This window comes from Dromiciops gliroides, chromosome 3 (genome assembly GCF_019393635.1).
Source record: "Dromiciops gliroides isolate mDroGli1 chromosome 3, mDroGli1.pri, whole genome shotgun sequence".
In the NCBI taxonomy this organism is placed as follows: domain Eukaryota; kingdom Metazoa; phylum Chordata; class Mammalia; order Microbiotheria; family Microbiotheriidae; genus Dromiciops; species Dromiciops gliroides.
The window spans coordinates 135,257,922-135,278,118 of record NC_057863.1 but is presented as its reverse complement, the minus strand read 5'-3'; positions in this window follow the sequence as shown (position 1 = coordinate 135,278,118).

The window sequence follows — 20,197 nt, the reverse complement described above, 5'->3', positions numbered from 1 at the left end:
TCTTAACCTGCCCATAAAAATGAATTGGATTTAATTGAGACAGAGTTGTGGAAAATCGGCAGCTTCACTCTCTTTTTCAGAGTTATTGAAGTCCAATGCCAAGGCAAAAGTTAGGAGGACTGGCAATTGCTGAAAGTACAGTGGATATCCTTAGGATCTTTGATATCTGACCAAGCTCTATGTACTCCACAGTGTCTTGTTCAGCTGCCTTCATGGTCATTAGAACACATTGTCATTGTCCTCTTCCGCCCATTCTGCCAAGGAAAGTCTTCACATGCTTTAGGTAGATAACTACCCTAAATCATGGTAAAATTTGCAGCCATTTGGTTACTCCCAAATTGGTTTAACATGTCTGCTGAAATAGTTTTTACCACTGGAGGGGGGCCACTGTGCATGCTACACCTTCTTGGAGCCTCAGATGAGAGTCGGGTGAGAGGTGGACACCAAAGGTAGATGAGCAGCTCAAAAAAGGGCTAGATGCTAGTCCTCCTTTGATATCCCACATACTACCGCATCCCCCAGAATTTAGCACACTGCACTGGCACATAGTATAAAGGATTTTTCATTCATAAATTCGTTCCTATCATTGAAAAGGAAAAAATACATCAATAAAATTGAATATTATATAGCTATAATGAACAAACTTGATCCCAAAGAAAAGAGGAGGAAATGCACTTTGCTCTCTTATTTTCATAAGTATAGGACTATGGGTATAAATATTGCAATATATGATCACACAGTTGATTTGCTGGTACTCTATTTCTGAACTTTTCTTTCTTATACCTTACTATAAAGGATGCCTCTCTAGAGAGAATTACAGAGAAAATTATGTTTGGAAAGGTGATGTAAAATAAAAAAATGTCAACAATATTTTTAAAGAATAAAATGGGACAACAGTGGATGGTATAGCAGAAATTCCAAAGGCTTATTAAATTGGTATTTAACATAATTTATGTTAACTAAAATAGTTGAAATTGAGTTAACCATATATTCATATGTACACACACACACACACACACATATATATATATATATATATATATATATATATATATATACATGAAGAAGAAGAAATGAAAGAATTATGGAAATTGGGAAATTATACCTGAATAATTTAATAGAATAAGTTAAGCAAAGGTCAATAAATAATAATAAGAAGAAAACCAACTAGGTTATAACACCCATATAAATGACTTATATGTAGGACAAAATATAAAATCAGACTAATTATAATCCTTGAAGAAGCTAAAGCATGAGAAAAACTAAACCTCCTAGTATAGTACCTAATTAGAGAAAACATTTCCTATTGGAAAAGACTAGGCAAAATTTTGCAGGTAGAAAGAATACAGAGGACACCATCACAGGTAAATCCTAAATAAAATTAATTGTCATGTAATTATAGAAAGAGAATTCATAATTATAATCCTTACACACATGAACATAATCATTGAAAAGATAATTTACTACAAACAATACTTAGAAAAAAATTATCAAAAACAATCAACAATGAAAAATCTCTCAGCTTCCTGCTATTTGAAACATTAATAAATAATATCTGTACTTTTTTCAACAAATTGATTAAAATGTTGTTTTTCATTCTTCTTAAAGAGTAATGTCTTGACTTGCACTTGAATTGAATTTAAGTGAGTCAGAGCTGAGGAAAATCATTGTTCTCACTCTCTCCTCCAGAGTCATTAAAATCCAGTGGCAAGAAAAAAGTCAAGAAGATTGGTGATGGCTCTGGATGCAGTGATTAAAATTATACAGCACAGGGCTATGCATTAATCCCTCTGGCACAGTCCTGAAAACCTTGCAAATTAACATAAAATCACCAAATACTAGTCTTATTTCTAGCCATTCACATTATTCAGAAATCATTAACCAAAGTATGTTAACATCTAGCCCACATCTCTCAACAAGCATAGTATGAGTGACAATATCAAATGATTTCCTAAATCTAGGTAAACTGTATCTACCACAGTTCTCTGATGTAACAGTTTAAGAAACCTGTCCCACAAAATGGAATAAATGGATAATTGGGATTGATTGACCTAGAGCAAAAATGTATTGGGGATGAAGTAAATAAGGTTAGGGAGAAAATGAAAACTATCTCTATGTATTTCAATAGCTGTTACATGGAAGAAAAATAAGACTTGTTCTGTTGGCACCAGAGGGCAAAACTAGTAACAATTATTAGAAATACAGTGAAGCAGATTAATGTTGTATAGTAGAGAGAGAGAGAAAAAAATCCTGTCTAATGATAGAATGGACTGCTGTGGGAGGTACAGGTTTTCCCTCACTGAAAGCCTTCAAACAAAGCAGGGATGACCTTTTCTTGGTGCTGTCACGAGGAAAGATTTTTTTTTTTATATGTAGGTTGGACTAGATTATCTCTAAGGTCTCCTCTGACTTTGATGTTATGAAAAGTCATGATTCTATGGTCAGGTAAAAGAAAATACAAGAGGATAAGATATAGGAGTGTATTTCATATTATATTAAAGGAATTAAGTTTTTGTTTGTTTGTTTTTTTCTCTGATAAAAGAAGCTCTTGAAGTAGTATATTTGTGGCTTTGGCTGCCTGATAAAAATAGTCATTTTTCAAAATAATGTCTTACATAGTCACTACCACCAAGACAACCACCACTATCATCATTGTCAAAGATTATATGGTATAATAGAAAAAAAAAAGCTGTCCTGATTTTCATCCTAGCTCTCCTACCACTTTGTTATATGGTCTTGTAAAATTATGCAACAAGTTGCCTTGGTCTTAGTTCCTAATCTGTAAAATGAGAGGATTTAGATATGTGATATCTAAGTCCTTTCAAGCACCAAATATTCTATAATTCTCATTTTATCACCATACCATAGTCAGGAGTCAGGGGATCAAATAGACCAATTGTTAAGAGAATTGTATCTTGCTTAGAAAACAACCAGATAAAAGAAGATTTTAATAGGATGCCGTTGGGAGCTAATAGATTTTATTCATTTTCAAGCATAATTTCTCATGGGGAATTGAGTCTTTTTAGATATTTCTCTTTGAAAGAGCATATAGTCATATACCAGAAGTGATATTTCTTATAAAAACAATTATTACCACAGAAATAGACTGTAGTGGAGAAGAAGGCATTATGGAAGAAAAAAATATGCCCAATAAGTTGATCCATCACTTTCTTAGCAGGTAAATTTGGAAACTACCTTGATAATTTGGAATTTAAAAACTTTAAAAATGCAAGTTAAAAATGTTTTACCTAAAAGTTTATTCACATGTTGAAAATAATAAAAATAATACATTTTATATATTTCTCCACTAAAATTCTACTGCAAATTCTCATTGAGGAATGAAGGTGACCTTGAGTTGTTAAATGCTATGCCTGAAATACCCAATTAGCCTCTACTGCAGTAGAAAAAAACTGGAAAGTCCTGGAACTGCTATCATCAGAAGAGCAGGCTAACATAGCTTGAATACTTAACTCCACCAGGAAGTTGACCATGAAATTATGATTTCTTTCCCCCCACACACACAAGGTGAGGAGAGATTTTGGCATCAGTGAAAATAGTACCTACACCAATGAAATTATTAATCTTTTGAAATATCAAAGCATATTTCACAATTTTAACATTATTTTCAGAATCCTGAGGTAAGTAATTCAATCATTATTTACCCAAGATTTACCCAAGAAGGCAAGACCAGGACTTAAAAATAAGGTCTTCAGACCTCAAAGCTAGTTGCTCTGTCCTCCTCTTTCCGCCATAAACCTAAAACATCATCCCATGTACCATGGCTGATCTAAGTGTACTTGTAGTATAGGCACAATTTGTCTCTGTTCCTATCATCTACTTTTTATTTACTTCCTTTATCCTTCTCTCTCTCTCTATCCCCTTCTCTCTTGCTGCTCCTGTTTAGGGGTAAAGTTTATTTAAGATCCATCCACCCTCACTCTACAAGCTTAAGAAACCATATTTTTCTGGAAAGTATCAGATAAGTTCATTCAGACTAAAGTACTAAAAACAGAGACAAAACTAAAAAACTTAAAGTTTCATATGATAATGCTACTAGAAGGGACCAAAGAACACACATCCAATGCAGGATTTTGAGAAACCAGTTAATCATTTTCAGGAAGGTGTGTAGGTGGTAACAGTCTTTTGGCATCCCTGTATTTGAATCTTATTTACAGTTACCTCTGTACTTACCCATTCTTCAAAGACCAGATTAAATGTCATTCCATTTAGTCTCATAGAGTCATAACATTTAGGATCTTAGATCTAGGAAGTGAAAAGATATCTAAACTCCCCATTTTACAGATGACAGAAGTGAGAAATCTGAGTCCTTGGGAAGTTAAGTAACTTGGCAGAGGACATACAAGTAGCAATCATCAGAGGTGAGATTTGAACTCACATCCTTTGACTCCAAAGTCTGATGACTTTTAACCCCTTTTAACTCCTTGATCTCCTAAATTAGATGTAATAGCATTTCAATTTGTTTCATAACATTTTACCTTCCTCTTATGCAGTTTTTTGGTTGTTGTTCAGTTGTTTTCAGTTGTTTCTGACTCTTCAAGATACCATTTGGGGTTTTCTTGGCAGAGATACTGGAGTGGTTTGTCATTTCCTTCTTCAGCTCATATAACAGATTAGGAACTGAGGCAAACAGGGTTAAGTGGCTTGACAGGGTCACAAACCTAGCAATACGTTTTTGAGGCTGAGTTTTAACTTAGGAAGATGAGTTTTCCTGATTCCAGGCCCATCATTTTGTCCACTATACCTGTTATAATGTTCTAATTTGTATTGTATTACATTTATGTTCTCTCCATATGTGTGTGTATATATACATAAATAAACATACTCATACATACACATATGTGCATATATGTATTATATATATATATATATATATATATATATATATATATATATATATATATATATATATATGACAGAGAGATAGAGAAGTAGATAATAAATAGACAAGTAAGTAAATAAGCAACATGCTATAGCTGCAGGTAGACAGGTGACAGGCACTAGTTATGTGACCCTGGGCAAGTCACTTAACTAACTTCTCGGTTCCATAGTCAATTTTCTAAGATTATAAGTTTCATAGAAGGTGTGTATCAAAATTGTTAAAGTGAATTTCTCAGCAAAAATTTCCTTTTCCAATGTAAATAGTATACGAGTGTATATGCATGTGCCTATGTATGTGTGTATGTGTGTGGGTGTGGATATGGGCATTTCATGAACAACTAAATGAGACCAGAACTGAACAGGAGAGCAGATTGAAATGCCTTTGGGTATTGTAAAGTTTTGCTTTTGTTTCTTGTTTTTTAATGATTAACTGACTGGATTAACTAACTGAATTAATTAATGAATAGAAATGTATTAAGTGTTTTCTATGTGCCATGTGCTAAATGCTAGAGATACAAATAAAGTTCTGGCCTTGGATTCAGGATGACCTGAGTTCAAATTTGGCCTCAGACACTCAACACTTACTAGCTGTGTGACCCTGGGCAAGTCACTTAACCCTAATTGCCCTGCAAAATAATAATAATAATAATAATAATAATAATAATAATAATAATAATAAATGAAGAAGAAGAAAAAGTATGAAGAGGTTATAACACACTGCAAACAAGTAATTATGCGGGAGAACTAATGGAAAGTTGACATCAAAGAAATATAAGACCATAAATGATGGATTTCTATTATAATGAAAGTGCTAAGAAGAAACATTTATGTAAAGAAGGGTCTTTATCAAACAAGGAAGTTATCCCCGTTTTGTGATTTCTTCTAGACACTTCTATTATCTCCCACCCTGTGTTTGAATAACTTTTTGGAACAGACAGAATTTCTGATCCCACATTTTTTGATATTGTGCTACTTTCAGATTTGTAGGACCCTAGAGAACCAGAGAATCTCCTTAACCACAAGTTCCATTGTCTTAATCCTTTGTCTGTTTTTTATGCTAATGCATTGGTAGCTTGAGAATACTGTCTTGGCTCTTGGCAGTTATTAATGATAGGAACTGCTATCCTGATTTAATAGAACATGAACAGACATCGACATACAATCCCTACACCTGACTTCTTTAGTCTACTGTGTGCAGGTGTTCAGACATACTTCAATCCCAAAGCACTGGAATCAATAACAGTGACATAGTCGTTCGTACTTTGAAGAACCCAGGGAAAGAGAAGTGTTGGTCTTCTCTAGTTTTTCCTTCATTTGACTCCTTCAATATATGCTTTTGTGCTTTCAATATATAATCTTTCACTTATCTCCTTGATCTACTCCAAAGAGAAGCAAAGGAAGCTGTCAATGGATTATTTAAAAGAGCATAGTAAACTACCAGGAGAGCCTACCCTCTGCCAGGAGGCGAACAATCTGCTTGTATTCCATTAAATGAATACAGATCTTTGAAGATCCTCAGGGTTACTATGGATACCAAACTAGGGTAAGCTATTTGCAATAACATGACAACATAATAACAAAATATATTTCTCCAATATTCACTTTAGCCAAGTATAGTCTTGTGTTATTACAATCTCTTAAATATTCAGAAATTCAATCTTTTTAGAGATAAATATATTGTCCATGAATAAGAACATTTGCTCCTAGTCATCATTTTTATCTTAGTCTATTCTGCAGCCAGTGCTTTTAGTGCCTGACTGATAATTTCATTTTCTATACAATAATTGCACTAATGGTTGCCATGGAAACTCCTCATGGAAATATTGGAAGGCTAGCAAGTAGAAATAGCATACCCCTCAAGGCCTCATTTTGAGCGAATCTTCATTTTTGATTGCAGGGATATTTTTAATACTGTGCTACAAGTACCTTTTTATGAAAATACTATGAATTCTTTTTTCACAAAGGGTAACAAGAGATAAAAATAATTTATTACACATCTATGAATGAATATCAGTAAATCTAAAAGCAGTCTTATGAAACCTATGTTGCCCCTGTGAAATTTGGAAATTAAGGTTATGAACAAAGAAATATTTGGTGTAAACACATGTCCTTTTCTGTAAAGATATTTTTATTAAAATTTAACCACCATAGAGCCAGGTAGCATGGGAAACAAAAAACAAAAACAAACCCTTCTGCCTATCTGCAGAGAATTAAAATCTAAGTTGAATCCATCTGGCCAGATTGATTAGCTCTGGCCTTCCTGGCTTCTCTTTTAACTATGCACTTTTAGGATAATAAGCATTCTTACAGTTCTTGTGTCATTAGGAAAATATGTTCAGAGGTCTCAGCCAGTTTGTACTGGCTCTTCAGAGCCAATTGTTTAATTTTCAGTATGAGTATTTAAGCCTCAGGGTTCAGCAAATATAACATCAGGACTTCATTTATTGGTTTTTTTGTCTAGATTTAAGAAAGTGGTAGAAAAATGTTAATAATGCAAATTAAATTTAAATGTATGTCATGTAACACATTTTTTTTTTCCCCAGGGAACTAATTGTTGAGCATTTACCAGCACCCCCTTGAATTTAGCTACTTCATTACACAAATGAAAGAGCACATTACCTGGACAGGTGAACCAATTTGCTCAAGGTCACACAGCAAGTTAGTAATGGTTATAATAGGAGTGAAATATACCCACAGGCATTCATACCACTCTGATAGTTTTCCTCATATTTCCTTATTTTTCTCTGAGTCTAGAAATAGATTAATAACTCTAACTTAGGCTTTATGCTTTGACCATATTGGAATGAAGAAATTAAAAATTATGAATGACTTACCCATAGTGAATCACCAATTTCTTTTCAGCATAACTGGTTGAAAGGGTAGGTAAACTAGAAAGCTATCTAGGTTAAAAAAGTTACATGTTGGGTCAGTGTAAAGGACATTTTTTTATCACTGAAATTTAGATAATTTGATAGATCCATTTCATAGATGTTGGCATTCTTTTCACTGCTGTATCTGAGCAATGTGCCATACCTTCTCATTAATAATACTTACAAAATATACAGGGTGTTACAAAAATCTCAATGCACCTTTGAGCTACTAAAGTTAATTTTTTTCCCTCTAAACTTTAGCCACCCAAGTAAAATATGGTATGTTCAATGTAGATATTTTGGTGTCCACAGAACAAAAAGATTTTAAGGCTATGAAGACACTCACTTAGGTTGTAAAAAGCAAGAAACATAAGGTAGTATAAGGAAAAGAAAATTGGTCAGGAAATCTACTTACCACCTTAGTGATCATGGGCAAGTAATCTAATTTCTCCTAACTTTCCTTCATGTAAAAAAAATGATAGAGTTTGATTAGATGATTTCTATGTTCCTTCTACCTCTATAGCAGTGTGGCAATATATATTCCTCAAATACATGTAAAAGAAAAATTTTCAATGGATTTTAAAATTTGCTGCTTCTATTTATGTTTGCTTGTTTGTTTATTTTTCCGCATCAGAATATAACGAGAATTCACTGGCTATATAGAATGGTTTTTCAAACACTGTGGCATTTGACACATCCTTTTTTTGTGAGGCTTTTGGTAAAGAAAGGTTTTTTCTACTTTTGCAATAAAAAGCATCAACACTACCATCTTACTGACTCCACTTTATCCAATTAAATATCAAGACTTGGCAATTATACCTTCTCAATATTAGTTGGTTCTGTCATCTTCTCTTTCTTTACTACGAATTCACTACTTTGGTCCAGCCCCTCATCACTTCTAATTTTTTAATAGTACTTTATTTTTTCCCAATTACATGTAAAGATAGTTTTCAACATTCATTTATATAAGATTTTGAGTTCCAAATTTTTCTCCCTCCTGCCCTTTCCTTAAATCTCCCCAAGACAGCAAGCAATATGATATAGGTTAGATAGTACAATCATGTTAAATATATTTCCATATAGTCATGTTGTAAAAGAAAAAAACAGAAAAGGGAAAAAAAATGAAAAAAAGTAAAAATAGTATGCTCTGATTTGCATTCAGATTCCATAATTCTTTTCTGGATGTAGATAGCATTTTCCATCAAGAAACTTTTGGAATTGTCTTGGATCATTGTATTACTTTAAAGAGCTAAGTCAATCATAGTTGATCATCACACAAGGTTGCTGTTATTTTGTACTATGTTCTCCTGGTTCTACTCACTTCACTCAGAATCATATCAGTCTTTCCAGGTTTTTCTGAAATCTGCCTGCTCATCATTTCTTATAGCACAATATTATTCCATTACAATCATGTACCACAACTTTTTCATCTATTCCCCAGTTGGTGGGTATTCCCTCAATTTCCAATTCTTTGACACTACAAAAAGGGGTGTTATAAATATTTTTGTACATGTAGGTCCTTTTCCCTTTTTTATGATCTCTTTGGAATACAGACCTAGTAATGGTATTTCTGGGTCAAAGAGTATGCGCAGTTTGATTGCCCTTTGTTTGGGCATAGTTTAAAGTTGCTCTCCAAAATGATTGGATCAGTTCACAACTCCACAAACAATTCATTGCTGTCCCAATTTCCCCACATCTTCTTCAACAAGTATTATTTTCATTTTCTGTCATATTAAACAATCCAATAGGTGTGAGGTGGTACCTGGGAGTCATTTTAATTTGTGTTTCTCTAATCAATAGTGACTGAGAACATTTTTTTCCCCAAATGACTACACATAGCTTTAATTTCTTCTTCTGAAAACTCTCTTCATATCCTTCAAGCATTTATCAATTGGGGAATCCTTATTATTCCTTGACTGAATTATTTTAGTAGTCTCCTAAGTAGTCTCCCTACTCAAATCCCTGTCCTTTCCAATGTTTCTTCCATATAGTTTCCTCCCAAAATGTTAAAAAATATATGACTCTATTGGCCAAGAAGTATCAATGGCTCTCTATTACCTTTAGGATACAATATGCAAGAACACTGTTTCTAGAGTCAAAGGACTTCTATTAAAATTCCATATATTATATTACCTGTATAACCATTAAAAAGTAACTTAATTTCCCAAGGTCTAAGTTTTTTAATCTTTAAAATGAAGGAATTGTATTAGACAGCCTCTTTAGTCCTTTTAGGACTAAAACTATCATATTTAAATCCCTTCACAATATGGCCTCAACTTATCTTCCTGCACTGTGTTCACATCATTTCAATTTACATGACCTGTATTCTAGCCCAACTGACCTTTTTGATATTCACTGTGTATGATATTCTTTCCCCACCAAAGCTAGGTGGTGCAGGGGCTAGAGCTCTGGGCCTGGAATAAGGAAGACCTGGTTTCAAATCTAGTCTCAGACACTCACTAGCTGTGTGATCCAGGATCAGTCTTTACCTCTTTGCCACAATGGCAACCAATCTAGTATCTTTGCCAAGAAAACCCCAAAATTGGTCACAAGGAGTCAGACATAACTGAAAACAATTGAACAATGAAAACGACAATTCCCCACATCGTTTTGAACAGATCGTACTCCATACATAAGATGTACCTGTCAATTCTCAGTTCAATATAATCACCAAGAAGATGTCTTCCCTGTATTCCTCTATTTTCTGTCACTCTCCCACTTCAAATTGCTTTATATGTACGATCTGGCCTTGACCTGGCCTTATTCTCTTTCCACACTGCAATCCAGTCAAACTGATTTTGTTCCACTCAGGTGTTACCACCCTTCTCTGTTTTTGTACTGGTTATGCCACATACATGGGATGCATTCCCTCCATACCTCAGCTTCATAGAATCCTTCCCTTTATGACTTGGCTCAAGCATTATTCTCTGTATGAAAACTTTCTTGATCCCTTTATCTAATGTCCTCCCTCCCAAACTACCTTAAATTTAATTATTTTGTAGATACATAAATACATTAGTTCATTTGTTTAATATTTATACCATTAGAACATTAGCTCCTTGCAAATAGCTAACATTCAGCATAGCTTCTGACACAGAGGAGATGCTTAATATTTTATATATTATATAATTTTGTGTATATATTATTATATTCCATATATAATTATATATATATGTGTGTATATGTATATCTGTATGTGTATATATATATATATGTATGTATGTATGTATGTATGTATCTTGGTAAAGAGTGTTTTCCTAACTGGGAATTCCTTAGTCAATAAACATTTATTAAGTTCCTACTATGTGCCATGTACTGTTCTTAGCAAACATTGCACAAACAAAATAAGAACTCTAGAATCTATGACTTATAGCTTGTATTGGTTTATCTCTGTACATGCTGCTCACTACCCACTTCCCCACCCACCCTACCCCCCATGTAAGCACTTTGAGAACAGGGATTTTATTTTGTCTTCTACACTTAGCACCATATGTATCACATAGTAGATATCCTATTTCCCATAGCACAATGTCTGGCACATAGTAGGAAGACAGAATGAATGCATTAACTTATGCATGAATATTTGGTAAGTACAAACTTAAAATAATTAGTATTTTAGAAAGGCTGTAACAATTGACTGACAGAAATTTTTCCCTGTAAATGAACAATATTTTGAACAATTAAAAAAATCTTTCACTAGGGACAGTATGAAATAACTCATTATTTTTCAAAGCAGACATGAATATAGGAAATAAAATTCTTTTATAATCCATTGTACTCATTACACTGCCCCCTAGGGCTAAGATAATTTATACAAAACAACAAAAGGATCACATTTACCTCAGTGATGTTCCAATCAAGCAACTCATAGCCACATCTTGGAAGGTTACTAGCCTCTCAGGGCATGAATTTCATTCTCCATGTTGTTGAGAAAGTTTTTTCAAGCCAGGAGGCCAGTGTCCAACTTTCAAACAAAGAAGCTCTTGATCTCAGGTACTCTTTATTGAACCCAGGATTATGCACAAATACATGCCCAAGATCGGAAACATCCAGTTTCAAGATCACTATAGACCTGTACTCAGAAAAGACAATAGAAGGGCTAAAGATGGCAGTTAGTAACTGGAGGTTCAGGGACGCCAGTCTCCAATCTATCTGACCATAGATTGAGGAGTGTTTTTAATCTTGGAATAAGTAAGAAGAGAGTAGAGGGTTTTTCGTTTGTTTGTTTGTTTTGTTTAGTGGATTGACATGGCAGAATTGTGTGTTAGGGAGTATCTGTGTATTTATTTATTTGCTTAGATTTTCCATGTACATAGTTCAAGATCAATCTCTTTTGAGTAGTTGATAGTTGAATTGAGGAAGGCCTCTGGTATTCTGGAACTGTTGAAACTGATTTCACAATGTCATTGACAAATAAAAGCAGTTGAAGGACCTCTTCATCAATAGGGAAAGAAATAATCCTTCTTTGATTCAGCCTTTGCACAGGATACCTCTACAATGAAATATTAATAAAATAAATCTAGTATATGGATTTATCTTTGAAAAGTACCCACAATTATTTAATTATATACTACTATTAAACTAATGAGTATACTTCTAGAAAATAATTTAAACACTACAATGGAAATATCTGATATAAGCAAAGCATGTTTTAAATAACAATGAATACAATATAATCATTTAAGAAACTGTAATCAACAGAAGTAAATAGGTTTATATATCAAGCCATCCATATGTATAAGATCTTGAGTCATATGAAATATTAGGTGCAAATATCTTCAAGTACATGTGTATGGGTTCTTAGTTTTTTCTATGTCATGCCCTTTTAGTAGTCTATTGAAACCTGTGGAACCCTACTTAGGATATTTTTTGGTCCCTATATTCAAAGAAAATAAATGCCAAATTTTAGTTAGAAATTAGTTAAACCTGAGATATAGGGTGTTTGAGTTTGTGTTTGGTTTTTTGTTTGTTTTTTTGTTTTTCATTTTCCATCCACATTTACAGATTGTCTGAAATCTATAAATGGACTGCAGATTAAGAAACCTGCAATCAAGCTACTTTATTTTGATGAATTCATCCTATCAATGACCTTCTAAAATAAATATGAAAACTAGATACTATTATCTGAGATTTTTCCACATGTTAGTGATTTCAAGGATAAACCTCTTCAAAAGACCTCTTAAGATTTTTAAAAAAGTTTTATTGATATTTTTGTTTCTATAAAAGTAACTGAAATTAAACCTCTCATATGTATTCACACTAATGAACATTCTTCTAAAAAAAGGTAAACAAAACCAGTTGCTACATCAGCTGTGTATCATATTATCATCCTGGAAGCCCTTCTAATATCAGGTATCAGAATATTATAAATATAAACCTGGCACAAGAAAAGGCAATAGGTAGATAAAGTACTGGGCTTGGTGTCAAGAAGGCCTGAGTTCAAATTAGGCCTTAGACACTTACCAACTGTGTGACTCAGGGCAAGTCACTTAATTCTGTGTGCATCAGTTTCCTCAACAAAACGATGGGGATAAAATAACAATTGCAGTTTAGGCATAGTTCCAAATTGCTATCCAAAATGGTGAAAGTAGTAAACTTTGATCTTCATTCATACTCCATAGTTCTTTCTCTGGAAAGCACATTGTTTTTTGTTGTTTTCTGTGTCTTTTCCCTTTTCTTCTGTTTCTTCTTTCAAAAGATGACTAATGTGGGAATATGTTTACATGATTGCACATGTATAACCTACATCAGATTGCTTGTTGTCTTGGGTGAGAGAGTATTGGGAGAAATGGAGAAAACAATTGGAACTCAAAATCTTATAAAAATCTTGAAAACTATCTTTACATGTAATTGGAAAAATAAAATAATATTTACAAAAAAAGAAGGGGAGGGGAACTGTGAAGTGATAGTGTCAGAGAAACAAAGGAAGGAGAGCATAGAAATAGGAAAATGTATCAGCAGAGGCAAAAGACACAGAGTAAGAACTGAGAAAAATACCACTGTGTATATGTGAGAAGTATTTTGGAAATAGAACTAATGGGATTTTGATGTGGATATTAAGAAAAGAAAAGAAAAATAAGACCCTGAGAAGGGGGCAGCTAGGTGACACAGTGGATAAAGCACCAGCCCTGGATTCAGGAGTACCTGAGGTCAAATCTGACCTCAGACACTTGACACTTACTAGCTATGTGACCCTGGGCAAGTCACTTAACCCTCATTGCCCTGCAAAAACAAAAACAACAACAACAAAAATAAATAAAAGATCCTGAGGCTTCAGTCCTAGGTGAAAGGGAGAACAGTGATGATATTAAAAGAATTATTAGAGAGAAGAAAAGTAAAAGTCTTGGAGGGAAGAGAATGCATTCAAGTTTGAATTTGCTTAGTGTGAGATTTCAACTTTGTAAAATTATTTAATAAGAATTTTGAAGTACAGGATTTGGAAATTACATTGGGCTAAAAAATGTATTCAGGAGTCATTTGCATTGAAGCAATCATTTAAATTATGATAGTGGATGGGATTGCCAAGGAAGAAAATATTAGAAATTTGATTATTTTTCAAATATGATGAAAAAAGAATCTCACTAACATAATGTCAATGATTCAAAAATATTAATACTGATTTTTGTGCCTCAAAACATTGAATTTAAATCCATGTATGTGGGTAAGAATTAGGAATTTGATTTCTTGTGTCATCAAAGAAGTTGAACCAAAGAAACAAATGCCATATAAGTTGAGCATCGTATTACTATGACAACCCAATGTGACAAGCCAAAGATAATTAAAACAAGCAGAAGAGCAGATGCTGGCTTTATAAGATCAACATGATAGAAATGTTAATAAAAAAAATCTGGCAAAACAATAGCACTGACATAAGTATGTCTCACTCACACTGCAAGGGTTATAGCAGCATTAACTGATGAGCAAATTTGATGGCATAGAAATATCAAGAGCTTTGAATATAGTACTGCAAATGTCAGAGAGAATGTTTTGGTAGCATCCAATTTTATTCCTTAAGATAGTACTTTTACAGTGATATAAAGCCAATTGATGAATACATTTGTTTTACCTAGTAGTAATGAGAATCAAATGGAAATATTTAGACTGATTTAAAAAAAATTGATTGCTCCCTTAATAAAGAATATATTCAATATAGGTCAATTGCCAACATATCCATTTTCCCTTGTAGGTTTTTCTAACAATTTTCTTACTTTTCCTTTTATCACCGCAAAGTAATTTATTTATGTGATTATTTCTTTATTCCAATTTTTGCTAGGCAATTTAGAGATTTTTGTTTTTTTCCTCTATATCCATCCATTGTCCCATTTACATTCTATCTTCACCAGCACTTATTTCTAGCTTTAGCAGTTTCTTTTTTTACATATATCATACCTTTTGAATTATATCATAAACTACTTAAGAATGGAGATAAAGCTTTGGGATTTCTTATGTTCTTGTCCTCAGTAAATAATATAATGTATTACACATTTTTTATACTTTATAAATATTTGTTGAATTAATAAATGATAAAGCATTTATTAAATGCTTAATATGTATAAAGCACTGCTAAGTGCTGGGAATACAAATAAGAGAAAGCAAGACAACCTTGCCTTCAAGGAACGAACATTTTAATAGGAATATTACAAAAGGGAAACTGGGAAGCAAGGCAGAAGGGAGAACTGCATAGTTTGGAAACATTACCAGGGAATGTATTTTGATGTGGATATTAAGAAAAGAAAAGAAAAATAAAAGACCCTGAGAAGGGCGCAGCTAGGTGACACAGTGGATAAAGCACCAGCCCTGGATTCAGGAGTACCTGAGGTCAAATCTGACCTCAGACACTTGACACTTACTAGCTATGTGACCCTGGGCAAGTCACTTAACCCTCATTGCCCTGCAAAAACAAAAACAACAACAACAAAAATAAATAAAAGATCCTGAGGCTTCAGTCCTAGGTGAAAGGGAGAACAGTGATGATATTAAAAGAATTATTAGAGAGAAAAAAAGTAAAACTCTTGGAGGGAAGAGAATGCATTCAATAGATAAGGTAAAATTTCATCTATGAGAACTCAAGGCACTACCTGGGTTGGAGTCCAAGTTTCTGGTGGGCCAGTGACAGATTAGAATATTTGTTGCGGTTATTGTTCAGTCATTTCAGTCATGTCATACTTTTCATGACCCTATTTGGGGTTTTCTTGGGAAAGATATGAGAGTGGTTTGCCCTTCTCCAGCTCATTTTACAGATGAGAAAACCAAAACAAATAGGGTTAAGTTACTTAGTGTCACATAGGTTAGAAGTATCTTAGGCCAGATTTGAACTCAGGAAGATGATTCTTCCTGACTTCCATACTGATTTCTATCCACCTAGATGCCCTGTAGTAACATATGTATCTATGAATACACACACACACACACACACACCCTTATGCATGACCCTGGCTAGCCATCCTGGTCTCCACTGCCTGAGGGCCAGATAGGATATATTTCATTCATTCCTCTAAGATTCTTTGATATACTTAAGGAGGATTTGGGTTTTTTAAACTCTCTGATAATAGTTATAGCCCCGCCAATGGTGTTCCCTAAAGTGCAGAGGATGGTCCTCTTCATTTTGATTCTACTAAGTTACCAAAAGTTGGATTATCTTTTTAAAAGGAAAATTAAATTTAAAAAGTATAATTACAAATATACAAATTTATTCCCTTAACATGTAGGAGGCATAAAGCCCCCTCCCCTTATACCATCCTAGTGTCTTGGAAGAGAAAGAATTAAGTTCACATGTTAACTCAATTCCTATAGAATGGTCCCAATTGTAAGTCCCACCCTCCAAAAAAAACCCTTGGGCAAAAATCCCAACACCCTGGATTCTCATGGTTTCTATACTGAGCTGGCTGAAACACGTGCCTGGAAATTTGACTTCACGACCATGTTGGCTCAAATTTTCTAGTCTTGTGGGATTCGTTGCCATCATCTAAAAGTGAGGACAGGCAACACAGAATAGAGATCCCAGTATAGTTCCATGGGGCTGAGATAAAAGGGGCTAGGGAAGATTTGCATTCAAGAGGAATGAAGAAAATAAGATGTTAAAGATAACAGAGACAGGGTAGCAAAAATAACAAGCCATTCAAACTGATTTTATAAATTACAAATCAAAGTGGGAGAAAATGCTTTTGCTTGTGCAAAACTAGTATTTGCAACCATTTTGTAAATTAATCAGATAAGACTGTAATGTAGGTCATGGATTTTGAGCTTGAAAAGAATAAAGGTCATCTAGTTTGATCCTTTCATATTAAAGATTAGAAAACTGAGAATCCTAGGTATTAAAAAATACATCACAATACTGTATATACTATTAGTCATTTGTCAGGTTAATTTTCTTAAAACTTTTGTTTGACTACAACATTAAACTCTATTCATGTACCTCATTCTACCTAGTTAATGCTGCATGGTCATTTGCACCCAAATTATAAAAAGTTGGAGCACTATTATTTTGTTCTTTCCATTCTTACTTCAGCTGCCTTATTCCCAGTGTGTTGGAACAAATGCATTTATGGTTACCTTATCTATCAGGAGAATGCATTTACCTTAGGCACCTTGGTCTACCTAGAAAAGCAGATTGGTAAAGGGAAATACTGTCAATATTGTTGAAGTTTCCATGAGCATCCTTCTTTCCTCCTAATTCTGAAACAAGGGGACAGAGGAAGGGAAGCAGCTTTTATTCCTTTTCTTTTGCTTTTTTTTTTATATCTACCTCAGACTCTGAAACATCCACTTTCCAATCATGAAAAAGTCAGCTTGGTGATAGCTTGTAGTATTGGTAATTATTATTCATTTATTGTTTTTTTGTAAGAAACATTTTATTTATTTTTTTCCCTTGACATAAAGTTCTAGTTCCACTGGGAGCCAATCTTCCATAGACCTTGGTACTTGTTGATTAACAAGGTAGGTAGTGTGTATATAAATATATAAATATGTATTATATGTAAATATGTGTGTGTAACATACACATATATATGTATGCATGTCTGTAGCACATAATATATACATACATGTATATGCACATATCATATGTATAATTTCATTAAATATTTTCCAACTATACATAACTTATTTAAACATTAATATTTAAAAAAAACTTTGAGTTTCAAATTCTCTCTTCCCTTCTGCCCCTCCCTCTTGGTGAGTAGTTTTCAGCACCTTAAAATCTTCTACTTAAAAGGGCTTTTCCCCCTTCTAAAATATATAAATATATTTAGAGAACAGTAAAATAAAACATTTGTTCTCATTTTCTTTTACTTTTTAATGTCCATTTTGTTTTGATACAGCATATGAAATGCAATATGTTCATAATTAAACCCCAGGGAACATATAGTTTGTGTTGTTATTCAGTCATTTCTGTCATGTCCAATTCTTTATGACTGTATTTGGGGTTTTCCTGGAAAAAATACTGAAGTGGTTTGCCATTCCCCTCTCCAGCTAATTTTATAGATGGGGAACTGAGGCAAACAGAATTAAGTGACTGGCCTGGAGTCATACAGCTAGTAAATGTCTGAGGTCAGATCTGAACTCAGGAAGATGAGTCTTCCTGACTCTGGGCCTAGGATTTTATCCTCTTTGCCACCTAGGTGCTTAGAAAACAGAAATAATTTAGGGCAATAATATTTGATCTGTTGCTAAAAATGGCAATCTCTGCCCTAGATGATGCAATTGTAGCAAAGTGGGAAAATTTTTTCCCTGAGATGACTAATATCCAAGATGACTTGCTTTATGCTCTTCCTTACATGGAGATAGCCAACCAGTTCCCTGTGTCCTTTCACAAGATTCCCTTCAGAACCCCTCCACTCTGAAGGGGCATGGGCTATATCTGGTAGATGAGTCACTCACTGCCAGTGGCTCTCTACCCATCATTTCTCTTTGCATTACAATATAAACATTATTAGTTTAGTGGCTTCCTTTAAAGAATCGTTAATAGGGGGCAGCTAGGTGGTTCAGTGGATAAAGCACTGGCCCTGGATTCAGGAGGGACTGAGTTCAAATCTGGCCTCAGACACTTGACACATACTAGCTGTGTGACTCTGGGCAATCACTTAACCCTTATTGCCCCACCAAAAAAAAAAAATCATTAATAAAGATGTTCAAAGGCTTTCGTAAATCAAATGGCTGATATTTTCATTGGCTGTCTTGTCCAACCAGATGAAATTTGAAAGTAATGTATCAACTTAAAAAATATAGCAAATGGTCTTAATTTAAAAAGTACAGTTAGTATGTAATATATAATTATAGAAGTATAATTTTTAAATTATTATCAGCTTTTATAGATAGGGATGCCCTATATGGAGGTGAAATAGATTGATGTGTTAAGATATATCTTGCAATAACTAAAGTAGAACTGTCCCCTGTGCCAGAGACACCCCACCCGAATTTGAATTTGTTTTATTTAGAATTTTCCCCAAGTTAACATGTAAAAACAAATTTTACATTGATTTTTTAAAGCTTTGTGTTCCAAATTTTCTTCCTCCCTCCCTCCACAACCCTCCCTAAGAAAGCAAGCAATTCAATATAAGTCATACATATGTAGTCATGAAAAACATCTTAACATTAGTCAGGTTGTGAAAGAAAATAGAAAAAAAATAACTTTGGAAAGAGGAGCTAACAAATAACATTATACTTCAATCTGTATTTAGATATCATCAGTTCTTTTTCTGTCGATAGTTTACATTTTTCATACATCTTTCTGATAGCATCCTACTCATCATTTCTTTCACAATGTCTATTTTTTTTTTTTTTGCAGGGCAATGCAGACTAAGTGACTTGCCCAGAGTCACAAAGTTAGTAAGTGTCAAGTGTCTGAGGCTGGATTTGAACTCAGCTCCTCCTGAATATAGGGCCGGTGCTTTATCCACTGTGCCACCTAGCTGCCCCCACAATTACTATTGCTAACTGTATTACCCTCCATCATATTCCCTCCCCTGGATATTTATTGTATTTTCTATCTTCTTTCACCCTATCCCTCCTTAAAAATGTTTTGTTTTTTAATGCCCCCTCCCCCAATCTGCCATCTCTTCCTTCACCTCCCCCTCCCTTATCCCTTTCCCCTCCCACTTTCCCTCAGGGCAAAATATATTGGTATACCACTGTGTATGTTATTCCTTCTTTGAGCCAATTCTGTTGAGAATAAGGCTCACTCACTCCCCTACTCTTTCCCCATCTTCCCCTCCACTCCATAAGCTTTTTCTTGTTTCTTTTATGTAAGCTACTTTACCACATTCCACCTCTCCCTTTCCCTTTCTTCCAGTGCATTCCTCTTACCCCTTAACTTTATTTTATTATTTATTTGTTTGTTTGTTTGTTTGTTTGTTTGTTTGTTTGTTTTTGCGGGGCAGTGAGGGTTAAGTGGCTTGCCCAGGGTAAGTGTCAAGTGTCTGAGGCTGGAT